The sequence below is a fragment of the Camellia sinensis genome, chromosome 12 (assembly GCF_055761805.1).
Source record: "Camellia sinensis isolate YWXY chromosome 12, ASM5576180v1, whole genome shotgun sequence".
NCBI classification, from domain to species: domain Eukaryota; kingdom Viridiplantae; phylum Streptophyta; class Magnoliopsida; order Ericales; family Theaceae; genus Camellia; species Camellia sinensis.
In genome coordinates this window covers 132,573,793-132,589,533 of record NC_138972.1, presented here as the reverse complement: position 1 = coordinate 132,589,533, position 15,741 = coordinate 132,573,793, and the positions used below count along the sequence as shown (strand labels likewise).

Below are 15,741 nucleotides of genomic sequence, written 5' to 3'. Positions count from 1 at the left end.
GATCACTAAATTCAATTACTCTGTAACTTCCTCACTAAATTCAATTACTACAAAGAAATGCTAAGGATTACTCTGTAACTCCATGGATTACTAACAGTGGGTAGTCAATGGTGGACAAATGTTGGGTACTTATTAGACTCATTTAAAGAATCAGAGCCTTCAAAGAAAACCCTTTTCTCCGTCCATTGCCTCTCCATTCGTCGGCTCAGACTCTTGTCCAGACCGTCGCCTCTGTCGGTCTCTTGTCCAGATTGTCTAGTCTAGGGTTCAAAAACAAAAAGGGGAAAGCAAAATAAGAAATAAAGGAAAAAAAAAAATCTACAAAACGACTTTGTTTTGTAGTGCTGTAGAGAGGGCTGCAGAAAAGTGCGGCCGAGGATTCGGACTCGGACATGGTGGGCCTCTGACACGTCGTTGGTTCAAATATGGGGCATGCATGTGGGCCCTCTGTAGCTCGGCTTTTCGCGCTCCCTTTCAGAAGAATGAAATAGCCTTTACAGTTCAGACTCCACTTGTGTTGGTTCTGATTTTGATTTCACAAGTGCAATGTGAAACAATGGAAACACAAAAAAAGTCCAAATCCGACAATTTCTTTTGGAAAATCGATGTTTGAATCAAATGCCAAAAAATGGACTGCTTTGCCAGATTTTAGAGTCGCTACCTAAATATTTATTTTTGGAAAATTTAGGAAACCCATGACTCGTGCCAAAGGCTATTAGTCCGTCGTTGCCAAAGTGTCTTGGTTCGGGAACTTAGGTATGAGAAGGGAAGGTCAATAATTGAACACCCCACTCACCCGATCAAAGATCAGCCTCTACTAATCATGATGTGGTTTTTATGTACAGTATATGCTCTTGTTCTATATGTAACATACAAGTATAGACCAATTTCATGAAAAGTTGGAACGTTTGATTTCATGTTTGTTTTAAAAAAAATGTTTTGAATATGTGTCACTGAAAATGGTGATCGCATATATGCATGAATCAAAGTATCCCAATTCAAGTGATTAGCCTTCATCCACAGGCATTCAAATAGGTATATCAAATAAGCAGTTAGCTTCATGATAGTATGTTTTGATATGACAACATTCAAACTTATGCAATATGCTAAAACAAAAATGCTTACCTTAATGTTCGAAGGCGAGTCCAAAAAGAAACCAAATAGTTAGAAAAAATGCATGATCCTAATTTAATGACTAATGCAACACATGCAACGTGTAATTAAGGTTCCGCTACTAGTATGGCATGTGAGTCAATTCAAGGCATGTGATAGCACATGTATGCAAGTAAGGAGTTTGAATTTGACATTTGAATAATATGATGAGCCGAACTTTTATGCATGTAAACGAATGGATGCAAATCATGGAAAATGCTAATTAAACATGATGTCCCTAACCTAACCATCATAAGCAGTGAAATAAAAGGGAGAAAGAATGGGGGTTGGAAGACATACAACTTATTACATATTTGTCCTCGTGAAGGAAGGTCCGAATGTCCAAATGTCCAAAGTAATTATTACAAAGCCGAATGACTAATAAATGAAAAGGGGCTGTCTAATTTATTACAATAATAATATGTAATGGTTGCTCGATGCTCCTCAGGAATTATTCTGTCTGCCTTGCTGGGATTTGTTCTGTTTCACCCCTAGTTACTGCTTTCGAAAAGTGTATTGTTTTGCAATTTATTGGAGCCTTGCCGACCCCGAAACGCGACTCTGTCGAGCCCCAAATAAATCCAATACTTTGTTTTCTTGTGGAAATCTGTGTTTTGTACCCGAGGTGAAACAGTGCAGACAAGGTATTCTTAGCCATGTTTGTCCTTTTTTTTTTTTTTTTTACCCTTCTCTATCATAAAAATACTCAAGAGAGGGTTGGAATCATCTCCAAAACCATCAATTAGCAAGTTGATTGCTTGATGATCTCGGATACAATTTGGACAATGATCAATAAATGCAATGAATAAACAACCACCCCTTCCTTCTATCATGAAGTGAATTCAAGAAGGGAAGTAGAGACGCTTCAAGGTTCAACAAAATATCATGAATTGATGTAAGACAAGCCTTGACACAATAGACTCGGTATAACGTCTGATCGAGTCCAATTAATCTTGTTAATTCTTGATGTTGGTTGTAATCCAATTTTAACCAATTTTTTAAGCCTTTTTTTTATTACTTTTCCATTTCTTTATCTTTTCTCTTGTTTGTGCAAAAATGATATTTACGTCCACTAAGTCCAAAACGCAATAAAGAGAAACAAGCATCAACTTAACCCGAGAAACAAATCTTATTTTCTTCGGGGGAAATTACAAAGGAAGAGTCAAACTTATTTACAAGCGATAAGGGATTCCAAGTCAAACTCAAGATGTGCAACAAGGACTAGTCAAACTCAAAAGAGTGATAATGATTTAGAAAAACCCAAAGTTGAGTGATAATGACTTGAAATCCAAACTTGATAATAAGTGATAATGACACTTTCCTTGGTGATTTCCAAGGGTCAATTAGTCCCTTAAAAGTAAACACACTGATAAGAACATGTATACATTTGGGGTAGTGAACATCCAAAGAATTTAAACCGTTAAGTATAGAACGTTTTATGCTTTTGGTAGTAAATCCCGTAAGAGGTTAAATCAGTAAGCATAGAATGTTGTATACTTTTGGTAATGAATCTCCTAAGCATAAAACGTTTTATGCTTTTGGTATTGAATCTCCAAAGAGATTAAACCATTAAGTATAGAACGTTTTATACCTTTGGTAATGAACCTCCTAAGCATAAAATGTTTTGTGCCTTTGGTAGTGAATCTCCAAAGAGATTAAACCATTAAGCATAGAGCATTTTATACCTTTGGTAATGAACTACCTAAGCATAAAACGTTTTATTCCTTTAGTAGTGAATCTCCAAAGAGATTAAACTATTAAGCATAGAGCATTTTATACATTTGGTAATAAACCTCCTAAGCATAAAACGTTTTATTCTTGTGGTAGTGAATCTCCAAAGAGATTAAACCATTAAGCATAGAGTGGTTTATACCTTTGGTAATGAACCTCCGAAGAGATTAAACCATTAAGTATAGAAGAGTTCCTTTCTTATACTTGAACCACAATCTTAATTTTTCACAACTTTTTAATCGAAATAAGCAAAGAATGGAGGGAGGTTGCATAGATGATTATGCGAAGTTGATTAATTGGTTAGTACAAACAAACTTGATATTTAAAACATAAATCGTTGAAATAAATTAAACAGCCCCCTAAATAGCATACAATAGTGTTGAAATTAAGCTATAGAAAGCGAGCAAAATTAAATAGGATCAAGTTAGTAAACAAGTAGAAGGAAGGGTGGCTAACACCTCCACTTTTACAATTTCAAATCACATAGTTTAGATGTTGAAAAACAGCCCAAAAGAATTTGAGAGAAACCTACCACTTTTACTATTCACCGTCGGAGGTTACTATTCATCCGGTGGGGTAAACTATTTAAAGTAATAAGTTACAATAGTTTATATACAATATTTAAATTATAGTAGATATGTGGGTGGTGCAGCCTTCCCATTAAAGCGATAAAAAAAAAGTTATGAAAAGAAGTAAATGAAGTATTTAAACAAATTATAAAACATTTTAAAATTAAATGAAAATTTGTGAAAACTTACCTTATGGGGAAATGATGAATTTTCTGAGTCACAAACTTTCTTTTGATTACTTTCAAGTCTGTGGAATGTATTCTCAATTCTCAGTCCAAAATTTGGAATTACAGCTTTAGTGGTTGGTTTTTGAATGGTGTATTGATGAAATGGAAATAAAAATATCAAAGAAAATATTTTATTTTCCCTCTCTCTCTCTAAAAAAAACTAATTTTCTTTCTTTCTGATTCTTTTTCTCTCAAACTCTCTCGCACCACTTCATTTTTCTCTCCCTCTGATTCCCCCCCTTCCTCTCCCTTTGATTGCTTTATATAAGCAACAACTAGGAGGACACAAACAAACAAAATAAAATAAAATATAATAATATAAATATTATATAATATATATCTATATGCAATTGAGTCCAGCAGGCCAGCCAAACTCTCTCCACAAACAAACTATATACATATAATATAATAAATATCTAATAGAATATATATATATATATATATATATATGCATTATGTGCTTGGATTTGGATGTGGGCAAGCAAGGGCTGACCGACATAAATTTTTTATTATTTTTCTTTTATAATATATATAATATAATATATAATAACAAAAATATATAATTTATACCAATTTATATGAAAACACCAAAAATATAAACAAACACATAAAATTATGCAAAATTACAAAATACTAAACTAATAAAATATTTAGTAGTTTAAAACAATTGGGCTATAATGGTGAAGGTTGGGATTAAAGTTCAAATTTTATCTCTCTTACTGAGGATCTGTGAGAAACATATTTTAATTGTCATCATCGGATAATTAAAAGAAAGCGCCCAAGTATTAGGGTCGGTTAAAATTGGGATGTCTATACCCTCTCAAATCGACATTTCATCATGCAAATGTTGCTCTGAATACATGTTTGTTTGCGTTTACTTATTTGATGATATTTTCATTTTTAGTCAACTCTTTTTAAATTTTTTAAAGGAGTTTAGATTTCAAAATTAATTTTTTTTAAAGTTTGAAAATGACAAAAATAAGTTAATTATGGTGGGCATTTTTTTTATACTTATTTTGGCTTTTTTAATTATTTTTTTAGAATTTGTCAATTTCTTTTCTTTTTAAATTTGTCTACACAAGACAGACTAGGAAAATAAAAAACTTGACATAATTTTTTTAAAAAGTCAATAAAAAAAAGACTTATTTAGCTCACCCCTTTTGAAAAAAAAATGCCATTATCGATATGCAAAATCACGTAATAATAAATTGTCATACAGTAAATGTTCATATATGAAGATGATTTGGTTATAAGATGAATCAAGATGAAATGGTTTTAAGATTTTGAAAATAAAATTTAAATGTGAAGTCTTTGGAAGAAAACTTAAATCAAATCACGAACATGATTTGGTAATTTGATTCCATGATTCTTTACTAAAATATTTATCACTCTATATGGAGTATCCATTTAAATAAAGGGGATTTTATTTAGGGTCCCTAGTTTTAAGATTTTATAACATAAAGGACATTCAATATTTTCATGATGTTTAAGGTCCCTTAATATCAATCCAGAGAAAATTCAAACTAGACAATTTTTTTGACAGAGAAATTCAAAATTTCTTTACTTTGTTCTTATATGATTCAGGGAAAATTCAAAGCACTCCAGAGAAATTCAAAATTTCTCTGCTTTGTTCTTACCTGATCCAGAGAAAATTCAAAGCACTCCACAGAAAAATTCAAAATTTCTTTGCTTTGTTCTTACCTGATCCAGAGAAAATTCAAACCACTCTAGAGAAATTCAAAATTTCTCTACTTTATTCTTACCTGATCTAGAGAAAATTTAAACCACTCTAGAGAAATTCTTTCTCCAGAGATATTCTTTGATAGCCTTCACCATCACCATCATCATCATCATCTTCTTTCTACATCAAATAAGCAGTTGTAGCAGCACCATGAAAGCCATAGAAGCAACAACACTTTGATAGCATTAACACAAATGCACAACAAGACAAATGATTAACTGGAGGTAGCATGAAGCAATAACAGTATCAACTCTACCTATCAATGGCTCGATTTGACCCTTCTGAGGAAGAGTTCAGGCTTGATTTGAGAAGCGGTCTGATTCTTTGCAATGTTCTCAGTAAAGTTCAACCTGGAGCTGTGCCAAAGGTGATCTTTAATTCTCTTTTAAATTTGTTTCAATTAGCATTTTTGTAATTGTCCTATTTTATAATTTCTTTTATATTTATATTTGCATAATTGATTTAGGTGGATGAGAGTCATTGGGATTCGACTCTAATACCTGATGGAGCACCTTTGTCTGCATATCAATATTTTGAAAATGTAAGAAATTTTCTTGTAGCTGCGTAAGAGTTGGGGCTTCCTACTTTTGAGGCATTTGATCTGGAACAAGTAGGTGTCTTATCTATCAGAGTGATGCGATTATGATCTTGCATGAATAGTTGTTTTAAGAAACAATCTCACAACTTAGAAATTGGTCATTAATATATCCTCTATTAATTTTTTCAGTGAGGGAAATCTGCAAGGGTTGTGATTTGTGTTCTACCACTAAAATCCTATAGTGACTGGAAACAGACAGGTGCAAATGGAGTATGGAAATTTGAGGGAAATTTAAAAACCGTGACATCTGAAAAGCATTTTATGCGAAAGAATTCATAACCATTCACAGGTTCCTTGACAAGGAACTTGTCAATGGGCGAAAAATCTTTGAATGCTACAATCGCTGACCTCAATTCTAATAATAAGGTTAGGAATTGATGATAGTGATATATATCCATGATTATTTTGTTATGTTTGAGCGAAAAGAATTGACTTATTTTTGTATGTGCTTATTTTTAGTGTAGTTCTTCTGTGAGTATGCTTGTTCGAGCAATTCTGTTAGATAAGAAGCCTGAAGAAGTGCCAACAGTAAGTTGTTAATGTCTTCAGTGCCTTAATTAGATTATTTAATGAGAAAATCAATCATGTAATCAGGCTTGGGGAGGTGGGGCAACTATCTATAGTCTTCTATAATCTATACTATGGTGCTCCATCATGGGATGCCGAGTGTCCAATCCACATAAATTACAATAACGCTCTTTTTCTTACAACAGTTGGTGGAGTCTGTGCTATGTAAGGTTGTGGAAGAGTTTGAGTATCACATTGCAAGCGAAACCGAGTTGGTATGTTGTTATTAGTACCACTTGTTTTAGTTTTAAAGAAGATATTGAAGTGCTCATGGAGATGTTTATCAGCTCTAAAGAATGTTCACACTGTGCATTGACATTAAACAATTGATATAGAATTGATGTGTGTAAGAACCATTTAGAAGCATGTTTTAAATAAAAAAATTCTAGCTAATTATTAAATTTATTAGTTATTTATTTTTGTATAATGTATTTTAACAGAAGAAAAAAACTTCAAAAGATGTGATAGTTTCTCTGGGCAACAAATCCCTCTTGAAGCATGGTTCTGGTGATGTCCAGGTTTGTTGATCGCCAGATTTATGCGGAAAATTTAGCTATTTTGTTCGGGCACATATTTGATGCATTTCTTTAACATTTTTTTAATTAAAATTCAATTTATAGTATGATTTTTTTTCTCTCGTTTCTGGAATGTTGTAGGTAGAAGAGAAAAGTTTCATGCGAGTAAAGAAAGAGGAATGCTTTCATAGAAACCATGTCCTTGATGAGGAATCAGAAAAACAATTTCTGAAACAGAAGATGATATTTGAACAACAGAACATAGATATTATAGTATGACCTAGCTGCATTGTATTTTCCACTAGTTTTTGTTTATTGTCTTTTATATATGTGCATTAATGTTAATTTGCTTTTCTGTAGGAGCTAAAGCAAACTCTTCACACTACAAAAGTTGGTATGCAGTTCATGCAAATGAAGTTTCACGCCACAATGTTGGTAGGAATTTAGTTTGATTCTTGTGATCGTCGCTGGTTTTAATAGATTATTAGCTATTTATTTATTTATTTTATGAGGGGTGGAGTTGGGTTTCTTCAACATTCAGAGGATTTTTTTTTATCTCATTTTAATTTCTTGCATTCATAGGTCTGCACATTTACGGCCTTGCCTATGCAGCTTTTGGATATCACAAAGTTCTTGAGGAAAACCGCAAACTATATAATCAAGTGCAGGACCTTAAGGGTAACTTTACTAGTTTCCTAAAAGTCTAGCAATCACACTCACTTTTAAATTCTATCCAAGTCATCAAATGGATTGAATACATCTTTGTTTTTAATTACTTAGGAAGTATTAGGGTTTATTGTCGAGTTAGACCCTTCTTGGGTGGGCAATCAAAGTACTTATGTAACGCCCCAAAATAATCCAACACAGATATAACCCATCAATCAACATTCGCTACATAATCATTGCAAATCCTCAACCTTTACTTCATAAATTCCAAGGTTTATACAAAAGTCCCACATGCGATGTATACATTCAAGGATATAGAAACACATGAATCCATAGCATGTAGAGCATCAAGTCCCAAAATAAATAAAATGCCCTTACGGGCTTATATCTTCCAAGGCTCAAGCCCGGTTACACAAAAATGGCCTCTCGGACCCATACAAAAATAGCCCTTGGCTTTACAAAAAAGTCACAACAAAATAAAGAGTAATCTACTCTTCACAAGAACACAACCACATTCTCAATTTGACGGGGTCACCACATCTTTACCTACACCAAATCTCATAGAGGTGAGCATAAAGCCCAGTAGAGAATTTCTTACAAAGTATATACAATTATGCTAGCTCTCAATGTAAAATGCAAATGCCAATGCCATGCAATGCACTTTTAAAGAAAACTTCATCTCATGCTTTTCTTGAAAATCACTATGTTCCCAAAAATGTAATGCAATCTCATTAATTTCCAAACTTCCAATTTTAATCAATAGAGGCGGTAAATACGACACTGGTAATCCCTAGGCTGGTGTTTGCAAGTAGACTCTGCGAGTACTACCAAACTATCATTTTTACCGGTATTAACCGGAAGGCTCGACACCTATCCGCGCAGTTTTCTGGTCTTTCACCATGAACACTCAGGCCAACTTATCAAACTCATCTACACCCCTTATCCGGACTTACCACCATATTTACCCCATAACACATTTTCACAATTCTCATTACAACTTAATATTTTTCAAAGTAAACGTTTTCCAATTCATTTCAATATGTGTAACAATGATAATAAATCAAATGAGAACATGATGCAATACATAATGTCTCATAACATTTCTCCATTTTCAATGTCTCCACAATAATGTCAACATTCACAATTTCCATTTCCCCTCTTCACTGTTCTTTTACAAGATCACCATGAGCCATTAATACATAGCTACAATCATTATCCATGGTGCACAACAATTGTCATTCCACAACTATATACCATTATTTATTCAACAATAGTTTTTTAAAACAAAACACCCATTTCAATATGTCAAAAACTTTCCATATTTTGCAAAGCACATTATGAAATCAATGCTCTCTCATCTTTTTATCAAAAGAAAAGAAGGTTCCATGAACATTTCCACATTTTCCCAAAAATCCCCAATTTCTAGGGTTTTAATCAAAAACCTCATGTTTCCCATTTCATGGTGAAACCCACCCAAATCATATTCCTTGAGTTAAATAAAGAGGAAACCCTCTAGGGTTAGCAAAAGGGTTGAGATATAAACCCCTATTTTCAAAACTCTATTTACATTTGTAGCAAAAATCAAACTCAACACAATAGTCTCAAAACACTTTTAAAATCAACATTTAGATAGCAAAACATATATATATATATATATATATATATAACTTAAGAAATCCCTACATCAAGAGAGAAGAGGAGAAAACAACCCAAAAATCACTGGCGACGAAACCACGAACTACTTGGATCAAGATGAAGCTCTTGATGAGATCTACAACCTTTCTCAAAGGAGCTAGGCAAGGAGATGCTTCCAAGTGAGTAGATCTAAAGATCTTTGAGCAAAAAAGTGGTTTTGGAGAGGGAGAGAGAGAGACCCACGGTTTAGAGGGAGAAAAAAGAGGAAGAAATAAAGAAAAGGGTTAAGTGAGAGCCTATTTATAGCACTAGGTAAAGTTAGAAATAAGCCCCAAAGTCAACCCAAAATATCTGGTCAAAACCCCCAAAAAGTAGGCCCAAACCGACAAAAAAATCTGGAAAAACATCGCAGGTGTCGACCCCCTGCAACACAGGTGTCGACCCTTATGAAGAAAAGCTGGAACACTAAGTATAATAACACAGCAGGTGTCGACCCTTCCCCAAGCTGGTGTCAACACCAAAAAACAGCAAGCAACTTCTGGACAAGGGTCAACCCTTCCTAGACTGGTGTCGACCCTTGTGGCCAACAACAAAAGAAAGGTGTCGACACCTTCAAGACTGGTGTCGACCCCAAAATGCAGTGAACAATTTCAGAACAAGGGTCGACCCTTTCCAGATTGGTGTTGACCCTTGCGACCAACTAAAAGAGAAGGTGTCGACAACACCAAGACCGGTGTCGACCCCAGAACATGATTTTCAAGTTTCCAAACAACTTTTCAATACGAACAAGCGTGAACGAGCAATCCCAACAAGTTTAAATCAATTTGTACACCTCCAAAATCAAGATACAACAATACCAAGTGTAACGCCCCCAAAATAATAACATTAAACTCATCAATAAAGACATGAATTGGCAATAAAGATAAACGTTCTTCTATTCATCAGAGTAGTTCCTTACAAAAGTATTACATGTTAACAACAAAAGCAAATGCCCTACGGGCTTACAGCTTTCCAAGTCAACACTTGGTTACAACAAAAGAGTACTAACTCATTTACAGTTTAAGCCCTTGGCTTGAGATTACATGTAATACATCAAAATTAAAACAACAAAAGAATCCGCCTGCCTCTAGCCTCCCAAGCTACGTCCTTGGAGGTGGCATGCTACCTGCACCTGAAAATGATATTCCCATATAGGGTGAGCCACAGCCCAGTAGAAATATACTAAACCAACCATGAACAATGACTAAAAGATTAGCAATTGATAGATGGCCAACACTGATACATCCACATAAATCACGTTTTATGTCATACGACTTATGAGTCCAAGTTACTTTTCATTTTCCCTTTCTCATTAGATGAGCATAATAGCTCTATCATCATTTCAACAGATATGTATAACAACTATATCCCACATTCATAGATAAGCCTATAAGCTACATCCACATTTCACAAAGACAAGCATATTAGCCCTATCTCCACTTCTCTAGACAAGCATAAGAGCTGTATCTACACTTCTCAAAGATAAGCATATGAGCTCTATCTTCATTTCTCTAGACAAGCATATGAGCTGTGTCTACGGAGTTCATCCCCTATCTTCTCCCAACACTATCCGGTTTAGAGGTACATCCCCCATCTTCCCCTAAACCGCGGAGTACATCCCCCATCTCCTCCTCTACACACAACGTATACAAACACATTGGTCCTATATACAGTCATCCAATACATGCAGTTAATGTATTCTATCAACCGTCAAATTCCATGACACATTCCATTGATTAGTTTTCGTTTACCTAATCATCATGCATTGTCTACAACAATCACGACTATCCTCTACCGATAGCCCAAAGCAGTTATTTCTAAACAGAAAATAAATGCACAAATGGATATTCAATCAACATTTCATTTCGGTGAGTGATAAGTAATTCAACTACACCCTTTAACCCCATACATTCCCATTCTCAACAATTCCATTTCATTTCTTCATTTCTCACGATTAATTAACCCAATTAATCAAACAATGTAATTAGGGTATTTTCCATAATTAACATTACAACCCTTAAGGTCCCATTTTCATCAATGATTTAACATTTATTTCATTTCTCCATGCCAAACATGCATCTAGGTTTATTGTAAATAAAAACCCAACTTTTGTAAAATTACCCGAAGGCCCCCAAACTTTCACAAAATTACCAAACCAACCCCAACATCTCAAAATACCAAAATTTAAAGACAAGATCCATAGAGAGGAGTAGGATATCCCTACCTCAAAGTTAGAGCTCGAATGGAGATGAAGACCAAAACCAAAATGCTCCAAATTCTGAAATTTTCAGATTAAAACGACGCCCTCGACGATCAACACAACTATTACAAAGACCGAAGGTGAGGAACTCACCCTAGCTAGATCAAAATCTAGAGAGAAGGCAAGATCTTAGAGAGAGGAGCTCTCAAAATAGCTTTTAGAAAAAGTAAGAGAGAGAAAAAAATGTAAAAAGTGATTTAAAATCACCCAGCGGATAACTCATATACGTATGGCCCGCTCGAGCGGAGAACACGACGCTCGAGCGCCAAGAACAAAACTCTGGACAAGCTCGAGCGCAATAAGGCCTACTCGAGCGCCAAGACACAAGAATAAAGCACTTCCGCTCGAGCGCGAAAACCAGTCCGCTCGAGCGCAGATTTCCACCTCCCAGAACTTACACCCAGAAAGTACTACCCGCTCGAGCGCCAAATGACCCGCTCGAGCGCCACCGCTCGAGCGTAAACAAACCCGCTCGAGCGCAGAAATCACGTCTGCAGAAGTTTTGCAGAAACCCGAAATACTGGAGGTGTGCAATACCCGCTCGAGCGCAAGAAGACCCGCTCGAGCGGAACGCCTAAAAACTGGACGACAAGGAATTGAAACCAAGGCCTAACCAACCTGTAACAACCCTGCCCAACACATCCTATAACTCAAATACGAAGTAAAAATGATGTAAATAAGATACTAATCAACTGCCAACATCCACGGACACATGTCCGGATCACTGTACAACAAGGGTAAACCCGGGATCGTTATACCAAGGATTTCTAAGACAAAATAAAAGATTCAAATACACTTCCCAAGTGCTACAATTTAAGTACTGTGGAACATATAAAAGAGAGAACAATTACTGTTACTACACCATCAAAGTACAGAAAAGAGCATAGGTCTTTCAACTTTAACAAAGTTTTTGGGCCATCTGCAGCCCAAGGTTTGTGAGGTTTTGACTTTGGGCTTTTATAGATCCTTACTTTTTAGAATTTCTTTAACTCTATCCCTTTGCCTTGTATTTCAGTGGAGGTTTTTTCAGGTACCGAACCACTGATTCGATCTGTTCTTGATGGATATAATGTATGTATATTTGCATATTGCCAAATTGGATTAGGAAAAACTTACACAATGGTAAGATATGCTAACAATTATTTCTGAAACATCTATATCATGAGATATTTGTGTAGCGAAACAAATAATTGATGGTTTCTTTTTTTAATACACAGAGTGGACCCACATATCTTACAGAGCAAAATCAAGGTGTAAATTATAGGACATTAGGCGATTTGTTTCTTCTGGTAGAACAAAGAAAGAACATCGTTAGCTATGATGTTTCTGTTCAGATGATTGAGAGATATAATGAGCAAGTTAGAGATCTACTCATTACTGATGGTCTTAACAAAAGATATCCTTTAATATTGGTTTTGTTCTATGCATTTTTAGATTGTCATTCAAACGTATGAATCTTGACAAAAGATATCCTTTAAAATAAACTATTGATATTAAAAAAATTAACTAGCATTTAAGACTCGGATTTTCTTTTAGTCTTTCCACACCATTGTCTGCACCTCATAGGATTTACTTAATGTATTAACACATTAAAAATCCGCAACAGTTCTCAAACTAGACTCAATTTACCAGATGCAAGCTTTTTTCGAGTGACATCAACATCTGATGTTATTGATTTGATGAGGACAAAAGAATCATGCGGTGGGTGTAACAGCCCTCAATGATCGTAGTAGTCGCTTTCATAGGTGTGTATGGATTAATTCCTCTTATGCATGTCTCTAAGCATATCTCTTTTGATATTGCTGACTTTTACTGCTAATCAATTTGCAGTTGCTTGAGTGTTCATGTCCAAGGAAGGGACTTGACATCTGGAACTATTCGTCGTGGCTGTATGCATTTAGTTGATTTGGTAGGAAGTGAGAGGGTAGACAAATCTGAAGATACAGGAGACAGACTAAAAGAGGCGCAACATATAAACAAATCTCTTTCTACTTTGGGTGATGTGATCTCTTCCCTTGCTCAGAAGAATTCACACGTCCCTTACAGGAACAGTAAACTCACACAATTGCTCCAAGACTCACTTGATAAGCCTAGACAAATGCATTTACCACAACCTTCTGTGATAACCCTGGTCCATGTTATGCTAATTAATCTTGATTATGATTGTGATTATGTGTTTGATATGATTTTGAGTGCCATTTATATGAATATATGTGATTTTGAATTTCTATCTATTCACCGTAGGAAAATCTGTTTGATTATCTGCTTTAGAATTTAAATTGAAGGCCCTATCGGCCACAGAATCCGAAATTGATTACGCCATTGTGATTAGCGTAATTTTTAGAGCTTACGGTGAAATTTAATTGAAAATTGATTTGGATCAGATTAATTAGATTAAATTGATGAAATGGTGCTCAATTAATTAGTGTTAATGAAGTGTGATTAAGAGAGCCTATAAATAGGCTTATATACACTTAGTTCCTCTCTTTGAACTCATTTGGCTGAAATCACACCTAAGAGAGAGAGAGAGAGAACCGAGTTTAGAGAGAGAGAAGGGCAAATCTTGAAGATCTTGATAAGGAGCTCAAGTTTTGAGAGGCTAGGCTCAAGAATTTGCTATAATTTGGAAGAATTAAAGCTCATAGGTGAGTATTTGAGCAAAGATTTATGAATTAATTTTGTAATATTGTGAATTCAAGGTTTGATGGTGGTCAAGAACATAAATTGAGATGAAATTGAAGAATTGGAAGCTTTTATGTACATGCATGCAAAGAATTGCTATGAATTTGCATATTTGAGCATGAATCATGTTAAACAAGGAGAATTGGGCATCAAATCTCTCATGCATGCATAATCTACATGAGTTTCATGATTATAAGTGCCATTTGTACTAGAATTGGAGTTAAAATTGACATGCATGTTTGATTAATGGAGATATGAAGATTATATGAAGTTTGAATGCATGGGTTTCAACCATACAAGAGAAATGTTGATTAATTTGAGAGTATGATTATGGATTCTGAATAATTGGCCTCATATTGCTTGCATCCTTATGCTATATATTGTGTTTCCACGTTTTTGGACCAAAAACATGAATGCTGGACCTTTGAATATCAAGGTTGCACTTGAAGAACGATTCTGGAAAACCCAGAAATTGTCATGTCCGCTCGAGCGGGGAAAGCGCCGCTCGAGCGTGAAATGCTAGTTCCCAGAACTTTTGTAGACATGGATGTCCGCTCGAGCAGGGAGATTCACGCTCGAGCGGGGAGCCATGTAGTGTGATTTTTAGCTCGAGCCCCGAATTCAAGCTCGAGCGTGAAAATAAGGCAACCAGTACTTTTGCAGACCATGGGGGTCCGCTCGAGCGGCGAAATCCACACTCGAGCGGGGAGCCCTATTTCAGAAAATTTGTAAGGATGTTTTGTGTTTCATTTTCCGTTCTCTTTCATTTCTAAGTACTCTTAGGCATATATTAAGCGTTGTAAATGAGTTAAAAGAAGAAGAAAGAAGCCTAAGAGGGATGTATGAATTAAGAACGGATTGAATCGTTTGTGACCCATTATGTTCATGAAATGTGTAGGGTCAAGCACGAGAGCAAATCCACCGTCAGATCATTGTGAGTAATATCTTAGTAAAGATATTTTCAAGTATGTTACTTTCCGAATGCTACTTCTGTATAAGCTTCATGGATTTGTTGATTTGAAATATGAATGAGTATTCTATATGTGCAATTTTGTATAAGACAGTTTGCCATTTGCCATTGATATGCTTGATATATTTGAATTGGGCCTAAGGCCGTTTGACATGAATGATTGGGCCAACGGCCGTCGGATATGAACGATTGGGCCAAAGGCCGTTAAACCTGAATGCAAAGATGGGCTAAAGGCCGTTTGAATATGTCATTTGATATGTTTGAATACCGTGATGGGCCAAGGGCCGTTTGAATGAAAGGGATCGTGATCATGAATATGAAATACGCATGGATATGAATATAAAGAGAATGGGCCTGAGGCCGTTTGATACGCCTGATATATTCGAATT

General features: G+C 35.3%; 1 pseudogene; it reads left to right on the top strand.

The window, feature by feature from the left end:
• Positions 1 to 5,682: 5,682 nt before the first annotated feature.
• LOC114264811 (kinesin-like protein KIN-14I) lies at positions 5,683 to 14,405 on the top strand (annotated as a pseudogene).
• The last annotated feature ends 1,336 nt before the right edge of the window (positions 14,406 to 15,741 follow it).